Source organism: Myxine glutinosa, chromosome 12 (genome assembly GCF_964187855.1).
Source record: "Myxine glutinosa chromosome 12, kmMyxGlut1.1, whole genome shotgun sequence".
Taxonomy (NCBI): domain Eukaryota; kingdom Metazoa; phylum Chordata; class Myxini; order Myxiniformes; family Myxinidae; genus Myxine; species Myxine glutinosa.
In genome coordinates this window covers 70,402,802-70,429,077 of record NC_136272.1, presented here as the reverse complement: position 1 = coordinate 70,429,077, position 26,276 = coordinate 70,402,802, and the positions used below count along the sequence as shown (strand labels likewise).

Genomic DNA, 26,276 nt, shown 5'->3' with positions numbered 1-26,276 from the left:
TTTACTTATATATTTATATATATATATATACATATATATTTATATATACAGTATATATATATATATATATATATATATATATATTTATATAAATATTTATATTTATATATACAGTATATATATTATATATTTATTTATTTATATATATTTATTTCTATTTATATTTATATTTATATATATATTTATTTATTTATATATTTATATTTACTGATGTGTATTTCAAATGTGGGTAGAGGCATCACAAAGGATAAAATTTACATATATATATATATATATATATATATATATATATATATATATATATATATAATTATATATACACAGTATATATTTATATATATATTTATATATATATTTATATATATATTTATATATACAGTATATATATATATATATATTTATATATATATTTATATATATTTATATATACAGTATATATATTATATATATATATATTTATATTTATTTATTTATTTATTTACATATATATATGTATTTGTAAATTTTATCCTTTGTGATGCATCTCTACCCACATTTGAAATACACATCAGAACTTTCCAACACCCATCTCATGTTCCTCATCTGCTCATCTTGGCTCCACTCAGCATGTTCCTCTTCAAAGTCTTCTGGCTGAAGGTTGGGAGCGACCTCAACACCGCAGAATCTGCTTGTTCACATAGTCAACTAACATGGACTCCAAAATGGCCTCTCTCTAAAATATCGGGCTGCATATCCACAGCCTCTGATATTGATTGTGCCTTGTAATATTTCACAAAGGTTGCCTTCTCCCTCTCCATGGTACATTGAATCCTGTGGTGATGTGGTTGTGGTCAAGCAGCTCACACAAAAATATTGCCCATCCATTCTTCGGCAAACCAGAAAGCATCCTCTCGCTAATCCCAAGGATGTACTCTAAATTCAGTCTCCTTCCTAAAAGTCTGACTTCCTTTTCAAGTGTGCCCTGGTGTATTATTTAATTGTCCCCTCCATCCCCTCGCACCTCAAATAGCCTCACCACACGGACTGCTCCAGACAATACAGAATGTCTCAATTTCGTGATTGCTTCCAAATCTCAATTAGCCTCCCAATCCCAGGCTGCCCCTCTCCTTCCCTCTCCTGCTCAAAACCTATTGAACTTTATTTATTTATTTCTCAACCTGAGAAGGTACACAATTTCTGTCCAGCCTCGACTCCTCGATTTCTGACTCCCATCATGCGGCCCGTTAAGCCTTTCCACCTAGAAATTATGCAAACATCACTCGAATTCACAAGAATGGTGTAGAAATAGTGAAAAATAGGTGTAAAAAAATAGTGACTTTACTGATCCCGGAAAGCCATCTCTACCTTTTTGCAGATGATACCCAATTGTGCCATAGAGTTTCCGATCCAAATGATGGGCAGGCAGCAGCTGCTTCACTTTCTGCTGCTCTGCAATTGTTTATATATAATTCCACTGTGGGAACAATATAGGTTGTGAAACTGACTTCTGTAGGCCGTTCAATCCAATCCTTTGCAAGATTTTATGCCAGAAGTACATGACCATCTGATGTCATCCTCCACCAGAACACGTGGTCTTTTTGCTTCCATTAACCCCATGTAACCCAACCCTCTTACTTGTAGTTTACTGTGCGTATCTCACCCTTCTCTCTCTCTCTCTCTCTCCCTTCTCTCTCTCTCTCTCACCCTTCTCTCTCCCCACTCTCCCCCTCTCTCCCCCTCTCTCCCCCCCTCTCCCCCTCTCTCTGTTTCTCTCCCCCTCTCTCTGTTTCTCTCCCCCTCTCTCTGTTTCTCTCCCCCTCTCTCTGTTTCTCTCCCCCTCTCTCTGTTTCTCCCATCCTCTCTCTCTTTATCTCTCCCCCGCTCTCTGTTTCTCTCCCTCCCTCTCTTCCCCCTCACCCTTCCCGTCGCCTCCCCTCCTATCTCCCAGTCCCCTCTCCCCCTCTCCCCCTCTCCCTCCCTTCCCTCCCCTCCACATCCATCTCTGTCTCTTCTCTCTCTCTCTCTCTCTCTCTCTCTCTCTCTCTCTCTCTCTCTCTCTCTCTCTCTCTCTCTCTCCCTCTCCCTCTCCCTCTCCCTCTCTCTCTCTCCCTCTCTCTGTCTCTCTCTCCCTCCCAGCCTCTCTTCTTTGTTAATTCCCTACAGCTTGTTTCATCCACATCTGACCCACCATTGTCAGTACATTGCCTTTTTGCTCCCTGTCAACTTTCTCTCCTGTGAGCCTTGATTTTGCACTAAAAAGGGATAAATGACACTTTTGGGAATTCAATGCGGAACACTCACAGATTGTATTCCCCACGGGAGATGGGAAAACGCTGGTGTGCAGCACTGAATATTCTATGTTCGGCTTTCTACATCATTACGCATAGATTATTGCAGATGGATGTCAGCAATTACAATCTCAAGTGAACTGCTTGGTTTTCATCAATATATGGCAAATTATTTCATACAGGAATCAAATGTTGTGGATTATACAAAATGAATTCTTCTCTCATTGGAAGATAACCATGCAGGTAGTAGCTCGCTGGCCTTTCATAATATAATTATAAAGTCAGCAATGATAACGAGAGACGACATAATTAACCCGATGCTGGATCCATTCATGATATCGAGTATATATCGTTCCAGGGTGGTTTCCTAATGACCAACTTGGGCAAAATATACCATGGTATCTTTTTTGCTGACATTAGAGATAGGACAGCAAGATCTATGGTGTTTCGGAAAGAAGGAAATGCTCTCAGTGTTACACCAAGCATGTTAGGGCTGGTGCAAATATTTCTAAAAAATAAAATAAATAACTCGCAGCACTCCGCGACGCTTGTTCGTGCACACTCACAATACTCACAACACTTGTTCGTGCATACTCACAGCACTCCCAACACTTGTTCCTTTCTTCGTGCACACTCACAATACTCACAACACTCACAACACTTGTTCGTGCATACTCACAGCACTCCTAACACTTGTTCGTGCACACTCACAGCACTCCCAACACTTGTTCCTTTCTTCGTGCACACTCACAATACTCCCAACACTTGTTCGTGCATACTCACAGCACTCCTAACACTTGTTCGTGCACACTCACCGTACTCCCAACACTTGTTCCTTTCTTCGTGCACACTCACAATACTCCCAACACTTGTTCCTTTGTTCGTGCACACTCACAATACTCCCAACACTTGTTCATGCACACTCACAGTACTCCCAACACTTGTTCGTGCACACTCACAGCATTCCGCGACACTTGTTCGTGCACACTCACAATACTCCCAACACTTGTTCCTTTGTTCGTGCACACTCACAATACTCCCAACACTTGTTCGTGCACACTCACAGCATTCCGCGACACTTGTTCGTGCACACTCACAGCACTCCCAACACTTGTTCGTGCACACTCACAGCATTCCGCGACACTTGTTCGTGCACACTCACAGCACTCCCAACACTTGTTCGTGCACACTCACAGCATTCCGCGACACTTGTTTGTGCACACTCACAGCACTTGTTCGTGCACACTCACAGCACTCCCAACACTTGTTCGTGCACACTCACAGCATTCCGCGACGCTTGTTAGTGCACACTCACAGCACTCCCAACACTTGTTCGTGCACACTCACAGCACTCCCAACACTTGCTCCTTTCTTCATGCACCCTCACAGCACTCCCAACACTTGTTCGTGCACACTCACAGCACTCCCAGCACTTGTTCGTGCATACTCACAGCACTCTCAACACTTGTTCGTGCACACTCACAGCATTCCGCGACGCTTGTAAGTGCACACTCACAGCACTCCCAACACTTATTCGTGCACACTCACAGAACTCCCAACACTTGTTCCTTTCTTCGTGCACCCTCACAGAACGCCACGACTCTTGTTCATCTTGTTCATGCACACTCACAGCACTCCGCGACTCTTGTTTATGCACATTCACAGCACTCCCAACACTTGTTCGTGCACACTCACCGCACTCCCAACACTTGTTCCTTTGTTCGTGCACACTCACAATGCTCCCAACACTTGTTCGTGCATACTCACAGCACTCCTAACACTTGTTCGTGCACACTCACCGCACTCCCAACACTTGTTCCTTTCTTCGTGCACCCTCACAGCACTCCGCGACTCTTGTTCATGCACACTCACAGCACTCCCAACACTTGTTCCTTTCTTCGTACACACTCACAGCACTCCGCGACTCTTGTTCGTGCACACTTGCAGCATTCCGCGATGCTTGTTAGTGCACACTCACAGCACTCCCGACACTTGTTCGTGCACACTCACAGCACTCACAGCACTTGTTCGTGCACACTCACAGCACTCCAAACACTTGTTCGTGCACACTCACAGCATTCCGCGACGCTTGTTAGTGCACACTCACAGCACTCCCGACACTTGTTCGTGCACACTCACAGCACTCCCAACACTTGTTCCTTTCTTCGTGCACACTCACAGAACTCCACGACTCTTGTTCATGCACACTCACAGCACTCCGCGACTCTTGTTTATGCACATTCACAGCACTCGCAACACTTGTTCGTGCACACTCACCGCACTCCCAACACTTTGGGCACCCTCACAGCACTCCCAACACTTATTCGTGCACACTCACAGCACTCCCAACACTTGTTCCTTTCTTCGTGCACCCTCACAGAACTCCACGACTCTTGTTCATGCACACTCACAGCACTGCGCGACTCTTGTTTATGCACATTCACAGCACTCCCAACACTTGTTCGTGCACACTCACCGCACTCCAAACACGTGTTCGTACACACTCACAGAATTCCGCGACGCTTGTTAGTGCACACTCACAGCACTCCCAACACTTGTTCCTTTCTTCGTGCACCCTCACAGAACACCGCGACTCTTGTTCATGCACACTCGCAGCACTCCGCGACTCTTGTTTATGCACATTCACAGCACTCCCAACACTTGTTCGTGCACACTCACTGCACTCACAACACTTGTTCCTTTCTTTGTGCACACTCGCAATACTCCCAACACTTGTTCCTTTGTTCGTGCACACTCACAATACTCCCAACACCTGTTCGAGCATACTCACAGCACTCCTAACACTTGTTCGTGCACACTCACCGCACTCTCAACACTTGTTCCTTTCTTCGTGCACCCTCACAGCACTCTGCGACTCTTGTTCGTGCACACTCACAGCACTCCCAACACTTGTTCCTTTCTTCGTACACACTCACAGCACTCCGCGACTCTTGTTTGTGCACACTCACAGCACTCTGCGACTCTTGTTCATGCACATTCACAGCACTCCCAACACTTGTTCGTGCACACTCACAGAACTCCGCGACTCTTGTTCGTGCACATTCACAGCACTCTCAACACTTGTTTGTGCACACTCACAGAACTCCCAACACTTGTTCATGCACACTCACAGTACTCCCAACACTTTTCGTGCACACTCACAGCATTCCGCGACGCTTGTTCGTGCACACTCACAGCACTCCCAACACTTGTTCGTGCACACTCACAGCACTCCCAACACTTGTTCGTGCACACTCACAGCATTCCGCGACGCTTGTTAGTGCACACTCACAGCACTCCCAACACTTGCTCGTGCACACTCACAGCACTCCCAACACTTGCTCCTTTCTTCGTGCACCCTCACAGCACTCCCAACACTTGTTCGTGCACACTCACAGCACTCCCAACACTTGTTCCTTTCTTTGTGCACCCTCACAGAACTCCGCGACTCTTGTTCATGCACCCTCACAGCACTCCCAACACTTGTTCGTGCACACTCACAGCACTCCCAGCACTTGTTCGTGCACACTCACAACACTCCAAACACTTGTTCGTGCACACTCACAGCACTCCCAACACTTGTTCCTTTCTTCGTGCACCCTCACAGAACACCGCGACTCTTGTTCATGCACACTCGCAGCACTCCGCGACTCTTGTTTATGCACATTCACAGCACTCCCAACACTTGTTCGTGCACACTCACTGCACTCACAACACTTGTTCCTTTCTTTGTGCACACTCGCAATACTCCCAACACTTGTTCCTTTGTTCGTGCACACTCACAATACTCCCAACACCTGTTCGAGCATACTCACAGCACTCCTAACACTTGTTCGTGCACACTCACCGCACTCTCAACACTTGTTCCTTTCTTCGTGCACCCTCACAGCACTCTGCGACTCTTGTTCGTGCACACTCACAGCACTCCCAACACTTGTTCCTTTCTTCGTACACACTCACAGCACTCCGCGACTCTTGTTTGTGCACACTCACAGCACTCTGCGACTCTTGTTCATGCACATTCACAGCACTCCCAACACTTGTTCGTGCACACTCACAGAACTCCGCGACTCTTGTTCGTGCACATTCACAGCACTCTCAACACTTGTTTGTGCACACTCACAGAACTCCCAACACTTGTTCATGCACACTCACAGTACTCCCAACACTTTTCGTGCACACTCACAGCATTCCGCGACGCTTGTTCGTGCACACTCACAGCACTCCCAACACTTGTTCGTGCACACTCACAGCACTCCCAACACTTGTTCGTGCACACTCACAGCATTCCGCGACGCTTGTTAGTGCACACTCACAGCACTCCCAACACTTGCTCGTGCACACTCACAGCACTCCCAACACTTGCTCCTTTCTTCGTGCACCCTCACAGCACTCCCAACACTTGTTCGTGCACACTCACAGCACTCCCAACACTTGTTCCTTTCTTTGTGCACCCTCACAGAACTCCGCGACTCTTGTTCATGCACACTCACAGCACTCCCAACACTTGTTTGTGCACATTCACCGCACTCCAAACACTTGTTCGTGCACACTCACAGCACTCCCAACACTTGTTCGTGCACACTCACAGCACTCCCAACACTTGTTCCTTTCTTCGTGCACCCTCACAGAACTCCGCGACTCTTGTTCATGCACACTCACAGCACTCTGCGACTCTTGTTTATGCACATTCACAGCACTCCCAACACTTGTTCGTGCACACTCACAGCATTCCCAACACTTGTTCATTTCTTCATGCACAGTCACAGCACTCCCAACACTTGTTCGTGCACACTCACAGCACTCACAGCACTTGTTCGTGCACACTCGCAGCATTCCCAACACTTGTTTCTTTATTCGTGCACACTCACAGCACTCCCAACACTTGTTCGTGCACACTCACAGCACTCCGCGATGCTTGTTCGTGCACACTCGCAGCACTCCCAACACTTGTTCCTTTATTCGTGCACACTCACAGCACTCCCAACACTTGTTCGTGCACACTCACAGCACTCCCAGCACTTGTTGGTGCACACTCACAGCACTCCCAACACTTGTTCGTGCACACTCACAGCACTCCCAACACTTGTTCGTGCACACTCACAGCACTCCCAACACTTGTTCGTGCATACTCGCAGCACTCCTAACACTTGTTTCTTTGTTCATGCACACTCACAGCACTCCCAACACTTGTTCACTAATTCGTGCACACTCACAGCACTCCCAACACTTGTTTCTTTATTCATGCATACTCACAGCACTCCCAACACTTGTTCACTAATTCGTGCACACTCACAGCACTCCAACAAATGTTCCTTTATTCCTTTGATTTCACACCGTGTGAGTGTGTTGTTTTAGTTCAATTTGCACCATAAGAGAAACGTTACATTGTGAACCACAACCGTTTTCTCTAATGATACAGCAATCTACCTGTCCTGTTTGCAAGAGGAATTCTAAAGATTCAATATTGTACTTGGCCAAATTCCAACACCTATGCATGAGATTGGTGCAAGATTGAGCACATTACTTGATTAAAGAGTCCTACAGTTGACAAAACATTTGATTATATTTATAGCGAGAGGTGATTTCAAGCAACAGAGTTGCGTTTTCGCAGCCACCTGGTCCTTTCCTTGTGTGTCAAACCCAGGATGTTTAGGATGAGAGGAAGTGTGGAATTGAACAAATATAGTCCATGTTAGCAGACAGGGAACTTCCACATGCTGGGCCTGCACAGCACTTGCAAAACGAACGTTGTCATTAACAATTGAGTTGTGTGCAAGAGGGTGTCATCCTGAGTTATTTCCCATTCTCCTCCCTCCATCCCGCTCTCCAACCCTCACAGTGAATTTGTTCAACAGCAGAATTCCAGTGTTATTTTCCTCCCTCCACGCCCCCCCCCCCCCCCCCCTCCAACCCTCACAGTGAATCTGTTGAACAGCAGAATTCCAGTGTTATTTTCCATCCTCCCTTCACATCCCTCCCTCTCACTTTCCAACCCTCACAGCGAATCTATTGAATAGCAGAATTCCAGTTTTATTTTGCACAATTTATGGAGCTATATCGTTTATACCAAATTACCTCTTAAAATGAAGCAACAATACCTGAGTCACCAATACCTTTCAATCTTGTTCCCCTTAAATGACTTGTTTGAGTTTAAAATGGGAATATAGCTCAGATGCTTTGATTATATGGTGGAATAGTTGGGTAAGGGGATATATATGTTTATGGCTTGAGAGAATGAAGCTAAGATGAGAAACTTACCAATTGATAAAAATCGAAATGTCAATGGAAGATCGACATACATCTATCATCGTGTATATACGGTAAGTAAATAGACCTGGACATACTTTATCGATGTCCTCATGTTCTAATAGTACATACTTTATAGACGTCTTCATGTTCTAATAGTACATACTTTATAGACGTTCTCACGTTCTAATTGTACATACTTTATGGACGTCCTCACGTTCGAATTGTATATACTTCATAGACGTACTCATATTACAATTCTACATATTTTATAGATGAACTCACATTCTAATAGTACATACTTTATAGACGTCCTCACGTTCTAATAGTACATACTTTATCGACGTCCTCACGTTTTAATAGTACATACTTTGTAGACGTACTCACATTCTAATTGTACATACTTTATATACGTCCTCATATTCTAATAGTACATACTTTATCGACGTCCTCATGTTCTAATAGTACATACTTTATAGACCTACTCACATTCTAATTGTACATACTTTATAGACGTACTCACATAATTCTACATATTTTATAGATGAACTAACATTATAACAGTACATACTTTATAGATGTCCTCATGTTCTAATTCTAATAGTACATACTTTATAGACGGCCTCACATTCTTATAGTACATACTTTATGGACGTACTCACGTTATAATAGTACATACTTCATGGATGTACTTATATTCTAATAGAACATACTTTATCGGTGTACTTGCATTCTAAAAGTACATACTTAATATTTCTACACATATTGCATTCAATTTCACCAGGCAACGCTGGGTACTTCGGCTGGTATATACAGTGATGGCCAAAAATATTGGCACCCTTAAACTTTTTCAAAGAACTCAAAATTTTCTCTAAAAATAAGTTGAAATTGACAAAAATATTTGGTCTCCCCAATTATTTATTTCACTGTTAATATTACAGAACCTTTGTTTTTGATTCAGAACTTAATGCCTTTTAAATCAGAAAATAGAAAGAAATGGCATTGACAAAATTATTGACACCCGAGACAATATTTGGTAGCACAACATTTGGACAAAATAACTGCAGTCAAGCACTTCCTATAGCCATGAGATTCCTCCACCTCTCCATTGGCAGTTTGGCCTACTCTTCTTGTGCAAACTGCTCCAGTTCTCCCAGATTTGAAGGGTGCTTCTCCCAACTGCTGTTTTCAGATCTCCCCACAGGTGTTCAATAGGATTTAGATCTGGACTCATTGCTGGCCACTTCAGAACAATCCAGCGTTTAGTGTTGAACCATTCCTGGGTGCTTTTTTAAAGTGTGTTTGGGGTCATTGTCCTGCTGCAAGACCCATGACCTTCGATGGAGACCCAGCTTTCTAACACTGGGTTGAACATTGCGCTCAAAAATGCCTTTGTAATCTCCTGATTTCATGATGTCATGCACACATTGAAGGCACCCAGAGCCAGAGGCAGCACAGCAACCCCAAAACATCACTGATCCTCCTCCATGTTTGACTGCAGGGAAGGTGTTCTTTTCTTTGAAGGGTTCATTTTGTTTTCTGTAAACATAGAGATGATGTGCTTTGCCAAATAGCTCTAAATTGGTCTCATCTATCCACAGGACATTCTCCCAGAAGGATTTTGGCTTGTTCAGGTGTTTTGGAAAACTCAAGTCAGGCTATCTTTTGTCTCTCTCTGAGCCATGCGGTCCTCCTGGGTCTCCTACCATAGAACCCCCTTTCATTGAGTTGACGATGGATCGTGCGAGTTGAAACTGTCGTACCTTGTGTCTAAAGGTCAGCTTGAATCTGTTTGGCAGTTGATCGAGGTGCGTTCTCCACCATTCAAACAATCCTTCGCTGCAATCTTCAATCAGGTTTTCTCTTGCGGAAAGGTCCAGGGAAGTTAGCTACATTGCCATGGACAATAAACTTCCTGATAACATTGCGTCCAGTGGACACAGGAACATCAAGGTCTCTGGAGATGGACTTGTAGCCATGAGATTGCCCATGCTTGGCTACAATCTTGTGTCTGACCTCCTCAGACAATTCTCTGGTTTTCTTTCTTTTCTCCATGCTCATTGCGGTACACACAGTGACACAAAACAGCAGAATGACTCCTTTTCCTTATTCAAACTGGTTGAATGAGTGATTCTTACATTGCAGGCACCTGCAACTCACCATAGGTGAGTTCAATTCCAAAGTAAAGGAGAATCACCTGCTTGAAATCTAATTATTTCTTACAACTTCTAAAAGGTGCCAATAATATTATCTGGGACATTTTAGGATTTCTGTGTGAAATAAGCTAAGATTTATTAATAAGTTCAGCTTTTTTGTTTTGTTTCACTGCAAACCAAAGAAATACATATGTGGATACCAAAATATTTTTTTCATTCAACAATTTTCTGGAAGAGATGGAGCATTATTTGAAAAAGTGCAAGGGTGCCAATATTTTTGGCCACGACAGTATATGCAGTGCATTCAGAACGTATTCAGACCCCTTCACTTTTTTCACATTTTGTTATGTTGCAGCCTTATGCTGAAATCGTTTAGATTCATTTTTTCCCTCATCAATCTACACTCAATACCCCATAATGACAAAGAGAAAACAGGATTTTAGAAAGTTTTGCAAATTTATTAAAAATAAAAAACTGAAATATCGCATTTACATAAGTATTCAGACCCTTTGCACTTGACACTTGAAATTTAGCTCAGGTGCCTCCCATTTCTCTTGATCATCTTTGAGATGTTTCTACACCGTGATTGGAGTCCACCTGTGGTAAATTCAATTGATTGGACATAAGTTGGTAAGGCACACACCTGTCTAAATAAGGTCTCACAGCTGACAATGCATATCAGAACAAAAACAAAGCCATGAGGTCGAAGGAACTGCCTGCAGAGCTCAGACAGGATTGTGTCAGGGGGCAGATCTGGGGAAGCCTACAAAAAAGTTCTGCTGCATTGAAGGTTCCCAAGAGCACAGTGGCCTCCATAATTCTTAAATGGAAGAAGTTTGGAACAACCAGGACTCTTCCTAGAGCTGGCCGCCCGCCCAAATTGAGCAATCGGGGGAGAAGGGCCTTGGTAATAGAGGTGACCAAGAACCCGATGGTCACTCTGGCTGAGCTCCAGAGATCCTGTGTGGAGGTGGGAGAAACTTCCAGAAGGACAACCATCACTGCAACACTCCACTGATCTGGGCTTTATGGCAGAGTGGCCAGACGGAAGCCTCTCCTCAGTGAAAGACACATGAAAGCCCGCTTGGAGTTTGCAAAAAAGCACCTAAAGAACTCTCACACTGTGAGAAACAAGATTCTGTGGGCTTTCGTCGTGTTTGTGTTTGTGCTGGCTTATCTGTGGTGTGCAGCGTCCGTCAGGAATTGTCGGGCTTGAGCACCGTCGTCCGACGCCGGCCTCCCTGCGCCCCCGTTCACCAAGCCTCTCGCACCAAGCGAGTGAGCGAGCGTGTAATGTTCTCCCGGCTCCTGCAGCTCGTACGCTCGCCGTTCGCACTTGAACGCCGGGGAAGAGAATCGTCAGCGCTCCAATATCTTTCGAAGCGAAACTCCAAAACGGGATTGAAAAGAAAGGGCAGAAGGGAGGTCCAAACAGGAAGGCAGCCAACACGAGAAGTACAAAGGGGAGAGCTTAATCGGACAGTCCAGAGCAAGAGGGCCAAAGGAAGAGCGGAAAATGCCGGCGAGCGAGAGGTTCTACTCGCCGTCACGTGACGTCAGCCCTCCTCTCCCCCAACCAGAGCAGTGCCCTTCGACTTCTCGAATCTTCTCATCGCGTTGGTGTCCTCTCATTGGCCGAGTGCTTTTTGCCATTCGTGTCATGCCATCCGTCGGTGGCCAATCAGTCTGCCACTTCCTTCTATCTTCCTTCCACCAATCAGTGGCCAACTCCTTACCCCCAATCACGGGGAAGCTTTTTGTCCCTTCCCCGACCAATCACACGTCCTTCCCTGCTCTGCCAATCAATGGCCTGCTCTTTGCTTGCCTGGTCAATGTTTGATCGCTATGCCAGCTGGTGATGTGGCTGGCTGCGGCCCCATCAGCGGTGCCCGATCTGGCTTCCTGCCTGTGGTTCTGTAAGTCTTATCGTCTTGTGGCGGAGGGGGGGATTTAATTAATGTGGTGCACTAATGGATCTAGCTAATGTCTATAAGAGTGCGTTGCCATACGGGACACAGGTATGATCACCGAGGTTTCACATACAGGTGAATTATCTTAGTCCCTACAACTATTTATCACCGGATCATCCTCGTATGATCACAGGTACACACTTAATCCGACAAACCGCCTAAACACAGAACTTATTACAGGTGAGATTCTCTAGCACGACAGACGAAGCATGATACCTATTCAGATCTACCTAAATCTATGTATGCCTACCCCAATCTTCATAACAATATATATATTCCAACTCTCTTAGTGGTCCCGATTATTCCCAGCTTGTTATGGGATTGGCCAGAGTGGTCGTTTTGACCCAAGTCTTTCTGGAACCACCAGCCCAGACCTGACGTTTGACTGGAGGTGATTTGTTCAGCATCACTAAACAGTGTCACCTGATACAACAATTTGCTCAGATAATTCACCTCCTTTTAGCACAGGATACTTGGGGATATTTAGTGTCTAGTAATTAATTCTGACAGATGGGACACCGAGAGTATATTGAGACAGTACACACATTGATGCATCATGCTGCCTGTGAAACATCAGGGTGATAGTCCAGATTTGAACTCGGCCTGGACAGCTGAAATGTGAGTGCACTCATCTCTAGAATCCTGTCAACACATATTGTGCAATTCCATACTCCTTATCTAATCAATAAGACCAGAATATCTTCATCTCTCTCATCTCTGCCATTGCCATGAAATAGAATCTATGCTTTTGAAATTGGTAATCTATATATATAAAACACAGTTTGTGTGTGTGTGTGTGTGTGTGTGTGTGTGTGTGTGTGTGTGTGTGTGTGTGTGTGTGTGTGTGTGTGTGTAATGTTACCGATAGACTCCTAAACGGAGAGGCTCACGTACTTGATATTTGGCACAGACATGGCCATTGAGCCTGGTAAGAACATGGCCGACCTAAATATTGATTTCATAATATTTTTAACCATATTTTTACCTCAGCGCATTTCAGCGAGGAATATTATGCACAGAATCTGACCGGTCGCAGAGCAGCGCGCTGATTCGCTCAGAGCGATCACGTGATGTTCCTTGCCGCCATTAACTCAGTTACGCGTTCGCACGTATTTCAGAGCGAAAAGCAATTGCCTTTTTTCACATTTCAGCGACGAACATTGCCATTCACACCACATAGGTTTTTTTCCCTTTCATCTTTAGATCCATATTTTTTGCCATAACGTAGCGCATTATGGCTCTCTCGAGCTCGAGTTAGCCAATCACCTGGGAGCATGAGGCCACGTTGGCCACGCCCACGACAGGACGCAGAGTTGCAATCGATCGCTCAGAGCGATCACGTGATGTTCCATCACGTCACACGTCACACGTTTGCACGTAATTCAGGGCGAAAAGCGATTGCGTTTTTTCACCTTTATGCGATCGTGTTTTGTGTCGATTTTGTGCGATATGAATTAAATTTTAATTCATATTTCGTGTTTACGAATTCGAATATGAAGGATTTCCCCTTTCCCCTTTCGATTTCGAATACGAATCGAATACGAGCTTGAGTCGAGAGGGCGAATGTACGGGTTGGGAATGTACGGGTCTCCCTTCCCCCGCCCGGCAACGCCGGTACTGGAGGGCGTGGGTCACAGGATCGGTGAGTCTCCAAAATCCGCTTCGTGCTCTTGCGAAGATGCAGGACAATGTCGCGATTGTTGTGCTGCTCTCCGACCATGAGAACTGCAACGTCATTGTTGACTGGCCCTCCCCTTCCCTCCCCCTTCCCTCCCCCGTCCGTCCTCCCCCTCCCTTTTCCCCCTCCCCCTCCCTTTTCCCTTTCCCCCTCCCCCCCTTCCCTGCCCCTCCCCCTACCCCCTCCCCCTTCCCTGCCCCTCCCCCTACCCCCTTCCCCCTCCCCCCTCCCCCTCCCCCCCCCTCACCCTCCCATCCCTCACCCTCCCCCTACCCCTCCCCTCCCCCACCCTCCCCCTACCCCTTCCCTCCCCCCTCCCCCCTCTCCCTCCCCCCTCCCATCCCTCCCCCTCCCCCCCTCCCATCCCTCCCCCTCCCATCCCTTACACCCCCCTCCCCCTCCCATCCCTTCCCCTCCCCTCCCCCTCCCATCCCTTCCCCTCCCCCTCCCCATCCCCCCTCTTCTCCCCTCTCCCCCTCCCCCTCCCCCTCTTCTCCCTCCCCCTCCCATCCCTTCCCCTCCCCCTCCCCATCCCCCCTCTTCTCCCCTCTCCCCCTCCCCCTCCCCCTCTTCTCCCCTCCCCCCCTCTTCTCCCCTCCCCCCCCTCTTCTCCCCTCCCCCCCGTTCCCCTCCCCTCCCCTCCCCCGCCCGGCAATGCCGGGTACTTCTGCTCGTACTCTATGAAGGAAACAATATAAAACCTGATCAAATCTTCCAATGAAAATGAGATGATTTTGATTGGAGCTGATTAGGCTTTATCAGTTTGTTTGTTTTTCGTATATTGTACTTGACTTCTTCACAATACTTCATCAATAATCTCACGTTATTGTGTCTCTGAACACAGTAATTGGCTGGGAAAGGCAAAACAGGCCTTTTTACATTTAAAGAAACCCTGAAGATGTAATGCTCCTCAGGATACATTTTCGTCCCTTCGGGAGATTTTCCAATTGAGAAGGTTTCCAGGGCCTAGCCTGAACATTTATTCATGCAGTGTGCATACGCAAGCTGTCACAATCGTGGAAATGCATTTCCCCTCTCGGTGACCTTGACAAAATAGATCTTTTAGAAACTGTGCCTGCTGATGAGCTGAGCCTTGGCAGAAAGATTGACAGCACTGCACATTCTGGGGCCACCCTGGGGGATGTCAGCTTGGGGTGACAGGTTCTGAGAGCGATTAACGGGCCAGACGTATAACCGCCATGCAACTCTGGATCGCCGATGTCTTAACCGTAGAAACAGCAAGTAAGAAGCACAATCCTTGGGGGATGTTAAACTGGATGGCAACCTCATTAAACAAATGTAATGCTACGTGTGTGCTTCGAGAATAGCCTCGTGGTATGCACACTCCCCTCTGAGCTGTCGAGCCAAGGTTTGAATCTTGACCGAGCCATAAAGTGTCATCTTCATGTTTCACAGGCAGGAACCACCTTTCGAGGCCATTTTTTCCCTGCAGAGCAGTGGTTGGCCTTTTTGGGGCACCGTGGTCCCCTTTTTGAAGCAATGTTTTATGGCCGGATGCCCTTCCTGCCGCCAACCCTATTAGTCGCCTCTTGCGACACACAGGGAATTACCAGTGAACTGGTACTCAATTTGCCGACCTCGGAAGGATGACAGGCTGAGTCAACCCCCCTGGCGTTAATTCAGCGATTGACCGGGATTCGAACTCAAGATCCTATGATCCCAAGCCGGCACCCTAACTGCTAAGCCAACACCAGGCTGTGTGGAACATTGGAGAAGTCAGGAAAATTTCTGTCATTTTTACAGACATATAAAAATTGAAGGCCCCCATCATGAAAGCATTGTACTGAAGTCAACACTACTTGTGCTCACTCTTCAATGAGACTTGGTTATGTATATAAAAAATTATTGGAGCTAAATTGAACACAGCCAAATTGCTATCATATAAATTAACAAAGAAAAAAACAAGACAATGTTATAAATCAAATATGTTAACATTAACCAACAAGAACTAACCTCAGCACAAATGAAATGCAATCTAAAAGGTGAAGCCCTTCATTAATCACTGACAGTAACACTGATGCTAATCCTCACAATAACCCCAAACACAATGTTAACCCAGGTGCTAATTGAAAAGAAATTCCAGAAGTTTAGCGCCCTGAAGGCAGCCTTATACACCACCTTACATAACACCTACAAATACTGCTAAACTGTTGGTTTTTGGAAGTAATAACAAGGCAATTTTTGTTCTACTGTGTTCAAGTTTATAATTACGTAAATTTAAATTTAAATAAAATCAAGTGTGTGACGGTCGACTAAAAAAAATTATTCTGTAAGTTCACCGCTGTTTACACCACCTTTAATTACATTGTCTATTGCACCACTCTATCTGACACATCACATTAGTTATTCGTGCTTGGTGTTTGCGTCGTTTATGCCATGATTAAAAACAGTACGTTTCCTGTTTGGAATGGTTTTCAATTTTGTTTGACTGCCACACAGACAGAATAAAAATATGATCTCAAAATACGGCTCAATGAATTCAGAGCCAAATACAGCAAAACGAGAAACTTGTCTTTCTATTCATGTTCCTATTCGTGTTCAAAAGATAACATTCAATTGAAATGAAGTTGTTCCTCGATCATAAGCTAACGGTTGTGGTTGGACAGACAGATATAAGTGAACCAATTATTGCTTAACCGCAAGTTTGGCTTTGTGCATGTGGGGTAACAATTAGACCAGTATGGCGCATGTACTGTATATTTGTACTATTCTGCTGTTTGTTCCATTGCTGTCTTGCTTCACCCTTTGGTTGACATGATGGCTGCATTTAACAAGCAAATATACGTTGACAACATTAACACCAACTGATGGTAAAGTAGAAATGAGGAGGCATTTTATAGCATGATTGGGGAAATAATTTCTCATCCTAAGCACAATTCATTTAACTAGCTTGCTACGCTCACCTCACCACACGTCACTGCAGAGGTACGGGCTTGTTTAAACTGAGGATAATGACCTAACTAAACTTGAGTTGCTGTGTTGTTATGATTTACACCGATAATAATACAAACATTTCTTTTGTACAAATGTATTTGTAATATTGGTGATATTATTTATTTGCAATTTAATTGTAATCTAAAAAGATCCAAGTGGTTTAAACCTATAAATAGTCAAGGGTCCAAACTGGTCTAATGGGTCAAAAGCGTCTTATGGGTCTTTGCGGTCTATGGGGTCTTCGTGGTGTTTAATGGTCTTCTGGTCTTTTGTCTTCAGCGTATTTTGGGTCCTCTGGGTATTTGGGGTCTTTTGGGTCTTTTAGGTAATCTGGGTCTTTAATGGACTTTGGGGTATTTTGCATCCTCAAGGTATTTTGGGTCTTCAGCGTCTTTAAGCGTCTTCAAGGTATTTTGTGTCATCTTGGTCTTTTGGGGCATCTGGGTGTTTAAGGGTCTTTTGGGTCTTCAGGGTCTTTTGGGTCTTTAATGGTCTTTGTGACATTTTGGGTCTTTTATATCTTTGGGGTATTTTGGGTCATCAGGATGTTTTGGGTCTTCAGGGTATTTTGGGTCTTTGGGGTGTTTTGGGTCTTCGGGCTGTTTTGGGTCTTCGGGCTGTTTTGGGTCTTCGGGCTGTTTTGGGTCTTCGGGCTGTTTTGGGTCTTTGGGCTGTTTTGGGTCTTCGGGCTGTTTTAGGTCTTCGGGGTGTTTTGGGTCTTCGGACTGTTTTGGATCTTTGGGCTGTTTTGGGTCTTCGGGCTGTTTTGGGTCTTCGGGCTGTTTTGGGGTCTTCGGGCTGTTTTTGGGGTCTTCGGGCTGTTTTGGGGTCTTTGGGCTGTTTTTGGGTCTTCTGGCTGTTTTTGGTCTTCTGGCTGTTTTTGGTCTTTGGGCTGTTTTTGGTCTTTGGGCTGTTTTTGGTCTTTGGGCTGTTTTGGGTCTTTGGGCTGTTTTTGGTCTTCGGGCTGTTTGTGGTCTTCGGGCTGTTTGTGGTCTTCGGGCTGTTTTTGGTCTTCGGGCTGTTTTTGGTCTTCGGTCTGTTTTTGGTCTTTGGGCAGTTTTTGGTCTTTGGACTGTTTTGGTGGTCTGGGTCTTTGGGGTATTTTGGGTCTTTGGGAACTTTTTGGTCTTTTGATATTTTGAGTCTTCATGTTTTTGGGTCCTCTGGGTCTTTGGTGTCTTTTGGGTCTTCAGGGTATTTTGGGTATTTAAGGGTCTTTGGAGTCCTTTGAATCATTGGGGTATTTAAGGGTATTTTGGGTCTTTGAGGTTTTTTTGGGGATATTTTGGGTCTTTGGTAACTTTTGGATTTTCGGGGTATTTTGGGTCTGTGAGGTCTTTTGGGTATTTTTGGGCTTCATGGTCTTTTGGGTCCTCTGGGTCTTTGGTGTCTTTTGGGTCATCTCAGTCTGTTTTTGTTTTTTTGTTTGTTTTTTTGTATACAGAGTCGAGGCTCGTGAAAGAGCTCACATTTATCAAACAAACAAATCAAACAAACAAGCAAAAAAGTATATAAAAAGGGGAGCGGTCGACAAGATGGGGAGAGAAGGGGAGGAAGCACACAAACACAACATTTGAGGGCAGGGACATCGGGAGATGTGTGGGAGGCAGAGGGCCTGGGGGGAGGCAGGATAGGTATAAAACGCAAGGACACCAAGGACTTCCAGGAAAGAAGACAAAAGTCACCTCAAAAAAGTGGATTTGGGGTGAAATTAGCGGGGGTAGAAAAGATCAAGGTTTTGGATTGGGGAAGATAAGAGATGGTGGTGAACAGCCGTTTTAAAGACCTGGAGGGAGGAGTGGGATTGAAGAGAGTGAGGGTGTTTGTTCCAGAGGCGGGAGAAAAGAGGAATGAAGGAGTGAAGGTGAGCAGAGAGTCTTGATTTTGGCAGTTTAACCAGAAGAGGGTTGCAGGCAGATCTTGTGCGACCTGCAGGAATATTTGGGGGACAGAGCCCAGAGAGAGCTGGGGGAGCAAGGCCGGAGAGGAGTCGGTAGAAGACGGAAAGACCACCAACCTGCCTGCGGTGAGTAAGTGAAAGGCCCTCGGAGATAGCGTCATCGCGGGAGATTCCAATGATTCTGAACGCTTTGGTTTCAACAGCTTGAAGACGAGCTAGGTGTGAGGCAGGAGCACCAGCCCAGAGGGGACAGCAGTATTACATTGAGCTGCAGATGAAAGCCTTGTATGTGGTGAGGAGCTCAGGTGTGCCAAGGAAGGACTTCGCACAACGGAAGATGCCCAGTCGGCGACTGGCTTTGGAGGCCAGCTTGGAAATGTGGTTTTCCCAGGAAAGATCATGGCAGATAGTGAGACCCAAAAGCTTGAGTGACAGAACTTCTTGGAGAGGATTATTCAGAAAGTAGATGGGATGGTTGTCCAGTCGGTCTTTTCGGAGAGACATCGTAAGAGTGTGAGATTTGTCAGGATTGAAAGACATGTTCCACTTGTTTGCCCAGTCTGTGATTTTGTCCAGGTCTGCAGAGAGTGAGGAGGCTGCAGACTGCCGATCTGAGGGATGAGGTATGGAGCGGCAGAGAGTGGAGTCATCAGCAAAGGGATAGAGAGGATTTTCAAGAGAGTCAGAGAGATCATTGATGAAGACCAGAAAAAGCACAGGGCCCAGAACACTGCCTTGGGGAACTCCAGCCTGAACAGGAAGAGGAGATGAGAGAAACCCATTCAGGGCCACACCTTGACTATGACGAGAGAGGAAGTCCGCCAGCCATGCGTGGAGATTTCCATGGATACCAAAGGAGGAGGGTTTGGTGAGCAGAGCGGGGTGCCAGACCGTATCGAAGGCACGTGATATGTCGAGGGAGACAGCTCTAATTTCCTGTTTGGCATTGAGGACCTCCATCCATTGTTGAGACAGCAGAAGCAGCATGTCCAGAGTAGAGTGACCTGGTCTGAAACCAAATTGATGATCAGAGATCAAGCCATTGGAGAAGAGGAAAGATTTCATATCCGAAGCAATGATGGATTCCATGACTTTGCTGATAATTGGGAGAAGGCTGAATGGTCTGTAGTTGCTAGGATCTGTTTTTGCACCTTTTTTGTGCAAAGAGGTGATGTTGGCTGATTTCCAAGCAGATGGCAGTTGACCTTGAACAAAAGAGAGGGTGAAGAGAACAGAGAGAGGGAGTGAAAGAGCGGAAGAACAGGATTTTAGGACCCGTGGGCTGATGCCGTCAGGTCCAGTTGCAGAATCAGAGTCGAGGGTTGACAGAAACTTTTCCACCTTGTCAGGAGGAAAGGACACGGAGTCCAGGAGCAGCTGGGTACGACTGGGTACAGAGAGGGATGGGTTTGGGACACAAGATTTAGAGGCAAACACAGAGTTGAGGCATTCAGCTTTTTCACGTGCGGAGTCAGCTGTGTAGCCGTTTGAGGTAAGGGAGGGGATGGAGGGGGAACAAACACCAGAAACAGATTTGACCAGACGCCACCAGGATTTGGAAGAGGGAGACAGATAAGAGAGTTCGGTCTTGAGAACGGAGAGATATTGTTTCCTGGCTCTCCTGAGGGTGGACACACACTTGTTTCGGGCTTTGTGAAAGGAAATGAGATTTCCCTCCGTTGGATTTGCTTTCCAGGAGACGAAGGCAAGTTGTTTCTGGGTTTCTGGGCAAGTTGTTTGTAAGGGTCTTCAGGGTCTTTTGGGTCTTTAAGGGTCCTTGGGGTCCTTTTAGTCTTTGGGGTCTTTAAGGGTCTTTTGGCTCTTCGAGTTTTTTGGGGGATATTTTGGGTCTTTGGGAACTTTTGGATCTTCAGGGTATTTTGGGTTAGTGAGGTCTTTTGGGTATTTTGGGTCTTTGTGGTCTTTTGGGTCCTCTGGGTCTTTGGTGTATTTTGGGTCATCTTGGTCTCTAAGGGTCTTCAGGGTCTTTTGGGTATTTAAGGGTCCTTGGGGTCCTTTTCATCTTAGAGGGCTTTTGGGTCTTAGGTGACTTTTGGGTATTTGGGGTATTTTGGGTCTTTTGGAACTTTTGGGTATTTGGGGTTCTTGAGGTATTTTGGGTCTTCATTATCTTTTGGGTCCTCTGGGTCTTTGGTGTCTTTTGGGTCATCTTGGTCTATAGTGTATTTTGGGTCCTCTCAGTCTTTAAGGGTATTTTGGGGCTTCAGGGTCTTTAAGCGTGTTTGGGGTCCTTTTCGTTTTTGTCTTCAGCATATTTTGGGTATTTAAGGGTCTTTGGAGTCCTTTGAGTCTTTGGGGTCTTTAAGGGTCTTTTGGGTCTTCGAGGTTTTAAAAAAAGTTTTTGGGGTATTTTGGGTCTTTGGGAACTTTTGGGTCTTCAGGGTATTTTGGGTCCTTGATGTATTTTGGGTATTTTGGGTCTTCGTGGTCTTTTGGGTCCTCTGGGTCTTTGGTGTCTTTTGGCACATCTTAGTATTTAAGGGTCTTCAGGGTCGTTTGGGTATTTGAGGGTCCTTGGGGTCATTTGAGAGCTTGGGGGTATTTAAGGGCCTTTTGGGTCTTGGAGGACTTTTGGGTATTTGGGGTATTTTGGGTCTTTGGGAACTTTTGGGTCTTTTGCGTCCTTGAGGTCTTTTTGGTATTTTGGGTATTCATGGTCTTTTGGATCCTCTGGGTCATCTCGGTCTTTAAGGGTCTTCAGGGTATTTAAGGGTATTTGGGGTCTTTTGAGTATTAGGGGTCTTCAGAGTATTAGGGGTCTTTTGGGACTTTGGGGTATTTTGAGTCTTTTGGGTCTTTGGGGTTTTTTTGTTTTGTTTTGGAGATAATATTGTTTTGGAGAGACAGTTAAAACAGAGGAGACAATCTCTGATCAGTATGGTCAAATGTAATGAGGGTTGCGAAAGACAAATAACACAATACGATTTTTTTTTTTGGACAAAGTACATGATTCCACAAGGAAAACTGAACTGGAACTGGGGGAAGTTTCCAAGTGTGAAGGTGAGGCAGAGTTGAACGACAATAGAAGCTTGAATGGGAAGGATATGTCGAATAAAATGGAATCCAAGCTGAACATTTGAAAGTGAAAGACGGAAATAACTCGCCAAGTTTGTGTCTCAGCAAGTTGTCAAGAGTTGCTCATCGATCACCGTCCATGTCTGATGTCTGATGTCTGATGTTATAGTTTCAGACACTACAGACAAATTATTTATCCACTGTGGGTGATGGAGTTGTACCAATTTCAGTATTGTGATTTTGCTGAACAGATTGTTTTAGAAAATGAAACAAATGGTTATGACTAGCATTGCATTCTTAGATGAAGGTAATGTTCTATACAGGTGATGATTGTTTCATTATTTCAAGACTGTGTTGCAGCCTTGTATGTTTTAAAAAAAAAGAAAGAAAAAAAATTTAAGGCACATAAATTGATGTTTTTTTGTGTGCAGAGTCGAGGATTGTGGAGAAAATGAAGGATTTTCTATGAACTGCGATGATGGATTCCATGACCTAGCTGATGATTGGAGGTAAGCTGATATGTCTCGAGTTAAGGGGATCAGTTTTTGCACCTTTTATGTAATGCAGTGCTATTGGATGGTTTCCAACCAGATGGAAGATGACCTTAGTCAAATGATAAAGTAAACAGGGCATAGAGAGGATGTGCAAGAGCGGCAGAGCATGTTCTTGTTGGGGGTCGATTTTTGAAATGTGCACCCATTGGTCGGGCAGCTGTCCGGACCACACCCACGTCTGTCGCTTGACTCCACCCATCATAGTACGAGAGAAAATGATATGGACGCCATCATGGTTCCTGGTGGGCCTAACCAGGCCTGTGTTGGCCTCTGCTGATTATACACTGTCCGGCTTTGTTGCGTCAGATTTCCATTCGAGTGTTAAGTTGTTAGTAAGGTTTAATCAAGCCCATATACGCTTTGCTAAAAAAAATAGTGTCACGTAATTTTTGAATGGCAACATATGTGCGTTAAATGCACGTGTCCCAATTGGCACATTACCAGATTTTTAAAGCCAATTCAGTTGCGCTTAATGGCAAAGTCCCGTACCTCGAATGACCACGTACAGGTTTTATTAACAAATGGTTTATTACCAGAGAGAGAGAGAGCGAGAGAGAGCAGGAGGGTGGAAACTTGCTAACTGAATACACCTCTGATGTTCTTTAAAGCCGAGCCTAGATCTACTGTAATCTATATTACTATATACCCCTAGAGAGGATAATAACATGACCCTTCCTGCCACTCCTGTAGGGAATGAGTACATCAGTTGCCTGAAACCAGACCCAGGTGTCCGTCAGATTCATAATTAATATTGAACGAAACTATCAAGACCCTCGGAGATTAATTGTATCATAACTTCAACAGCAAGGATGAGGGAGTTGAGTGGACAGAGAAGGTGTATATATATATATTGTGTCACAGTGTGACCACAGTGTGATTATCATTATTATTAGCACACATGAGCTGATGCCATTCAGTCCATTTGCAGAATCAGAGTCGAGGGTTGCCAGGAACCTCCCCACCTTCTGGTGTGACTGGATAAGGTGGGTACGAGTGATGAGATTGTGACACTAGATTTTGAAGCAATCACAGAATTGACACAATTCGGCCTTCTCACGAAAACAGAATCTGCTTTGGTGCCATTTGAATGGAGGGAAGGGATAGAAGGGGGTGAATACTTCAGAAGCAGACTTAACAAAGTGCCACCAAGATTTTGAAAAAGGAGACAAGTCTGAAGGTTCAATCTTGAGGTTGGCCATATGTGGTTCTGTGACTCCCCTGAGAGCAGACACACTTGTTGTTGGATTTCTGGTGTGATCTGAGGTTGCCTTCAGTTGGATTTGCCTTCCAGGAAGAGAAGCCTCCTCCAGACTACTCCTCAAGGAGTAATTTGGAGGAGGCTTTTCTTCCTCCATGAGCCCCAACTCTTTATAAAAATCCAAGTTGTTTCGAGGCAACTGCCTCACCACAGAATTCAGTGTACCATCCATTGAAGGAAGGGTCTGACAACTGAAGATGAGATGGGATTAATCTGTGCAGAAGAAAAAGCAGGTTTCTGTGGAAGAATTCCCAAGCTGAGTTAATATCAAGGGCAGCCGATAGAGGAGATCATTCCCTAAGTGATATGGCTCCCTGCAGTCACCAGCTGTCATCCTCGATGAAATGCCAGACTCACCAGTATTGTGGCAGCTCTCTGAAAGTATCCAGGTAGATGTTGACTCTCACAAGCACCAATGGGAGCACGGGCAGAACAGAAGACATTCACAGGAAAGTTGGTATTACCTGATTGATTGAGTGAGGTCCATCCAGTCACAGAAGTCCTCTGCCCCAATGCCATGGCTGGTGAGAGAGGTATGAGGAAGAGACTTGGGAAGGGCTGAGAGACAGGTGTAAATATAGTCGTTGCTGTTAGGAGGAAGGTACAACACATATAAATAAGCGGTGGGAGCAGAGGGGAAGTCACAACGAAAGGTGCTCCGGCAGTTTAGAGGTATAAGACAAGTACATGGATATTGATAAATGGAGTTCTTGATGTAAAGTGCAACTCCACTCCTTGAACAGGGTTGAGGCCTAACTGTCGAACCGGAAGAGGCAATAGCTAGGGAGAAACACGAAGGAATCAGCGACGTGTGTGGGAGTAAGAATTCTCTTCAGAAGATGATGTCAGGTTGGAGTGGTGGCCCTGGATGTTTTAGCCCACAGAGTTAGCGGCAGAGGAGGTGGTGTTATTGCCAGGAATGTGGAGAGGGGCTGTGAGTTCTTAGAGAAGTGGTAGGGGAACTTGGAGAGGGTATGGGGCCAGGGGGGGAAGCTGGGAAGGGAAATACAAAGTGATGCTGGAACCAGTGTCTTTAGGAATTGTCCACTTCAATAAACCGAGCACAAAAGAGAACAAAGGAGCTATTAAGTGTAATTTACTCATTACTTACAGGCACAGAGGGGGAATCAGCCCTCCACCAATAAAGTAGACCCTTCGCACCACTGGCAGAGGGCTGAATCATCAATCCGCACCAAGCAAGAGGAAATACACAATGGTACGTCCAATGGAACTCTCCTGACCTCCTGCTTGAGACGCAGATCAGTCATTAACACCACCACTGAAGGTCGATGGAGGTTATGTTTAGACCCCTGTCTGTCTGCTTGTCTGTGAACAAGATATCTCAAAACGTTGTGGACGGATTCAGACGAAATTTGACAAAGAGTTAGTGTATGTGACAAGGACGAAATGATTAGATTTTGGTGAAGATTCGGATTCGGATTCGGATTCGGCTAGTAGGATTTTTAAAGAGATTCTTCACCATTTGGGAGATAAAGCCAAAACCGACATATAGCAGGATATCTCAAAAAAGGTATGGACGGATTTGGACGAAACCTGGTGGACAGGTTGTGTGTGTGACGAGGAAGAATCGATTCGATTTTGGTGAAGATTTGAATATGGATTCGGATATGAGAATTATTTAATTTCAAAGTGAATGTTCACCATTGAGTGAAAGGGCCAAAAACGATACATAGCAGGATATCTCAAAAAGTTGTGCACGGATTTGGACGAAACGTGGTGGACAGGTTGTATGTCAGACAAGGACGAATCGATTCGATTTTGGTGAAGATTTGGATATGAATTCGGATATGAGAATTATTTCATTTTTAAGTGATTCTTCACCATTGAGAGATAGGGCCAAAAACGATACATAGCAAGATATGTCAAAAAGTTGTGCACGGATTTGGACGAAACCTGGTGGACAGGTTGTATGTCAGACAAGGACGAATCGATTCGATTTTGGTGAAGATTTGGATATGAATTCGGATATGAGAATTATTTCATTTTTAAGTGATTCTTCACCATTGAGAGATAGGGCCAAAAACGATACATAGCAAGATATGTCAAAAAGTTGTGCACGGATTTGGACGAAAATTGGTGGATGAGTTGGTCAGGTGACAACAACAAGCTGATTAGATTTTGATTCAGGTCCAAATCCAGATCCGGCCTATCAGTGGACACAAAACATAAACTGTTCAGCCTGGCGGAGGTGTGTGCTCTCTTCCGGAGGTGTGCTCTGTACCGGAGGTGTGC

The 26,276-nt window shown here is 45.1% G+C and overlaps 1 long non-coding RNA gene across 1 annotated transcript in view; it reads left to right on the top strand.

Annotated features, from left to right (window-relative positions):
• LOC137437510 (uncharacterized) overlaps positions 1-22,721 on the top strand; it is a 118,898-nt gene extending 96,177 nt beyond the window's left edge. Inside the window, exon 3 of the long non-coding RNA XR_013621008.1 lies at positions 22,643-22,721. This is a non-coding gene — a long non-coding RNA (uncharacterized LOC137437510). The remainder of the gene's footprint in view (positions 1-22,642) is intronic.
• The last annotated feature ends 3,555 nt before the right edge of the window (positions 22,722-26,276 follow it).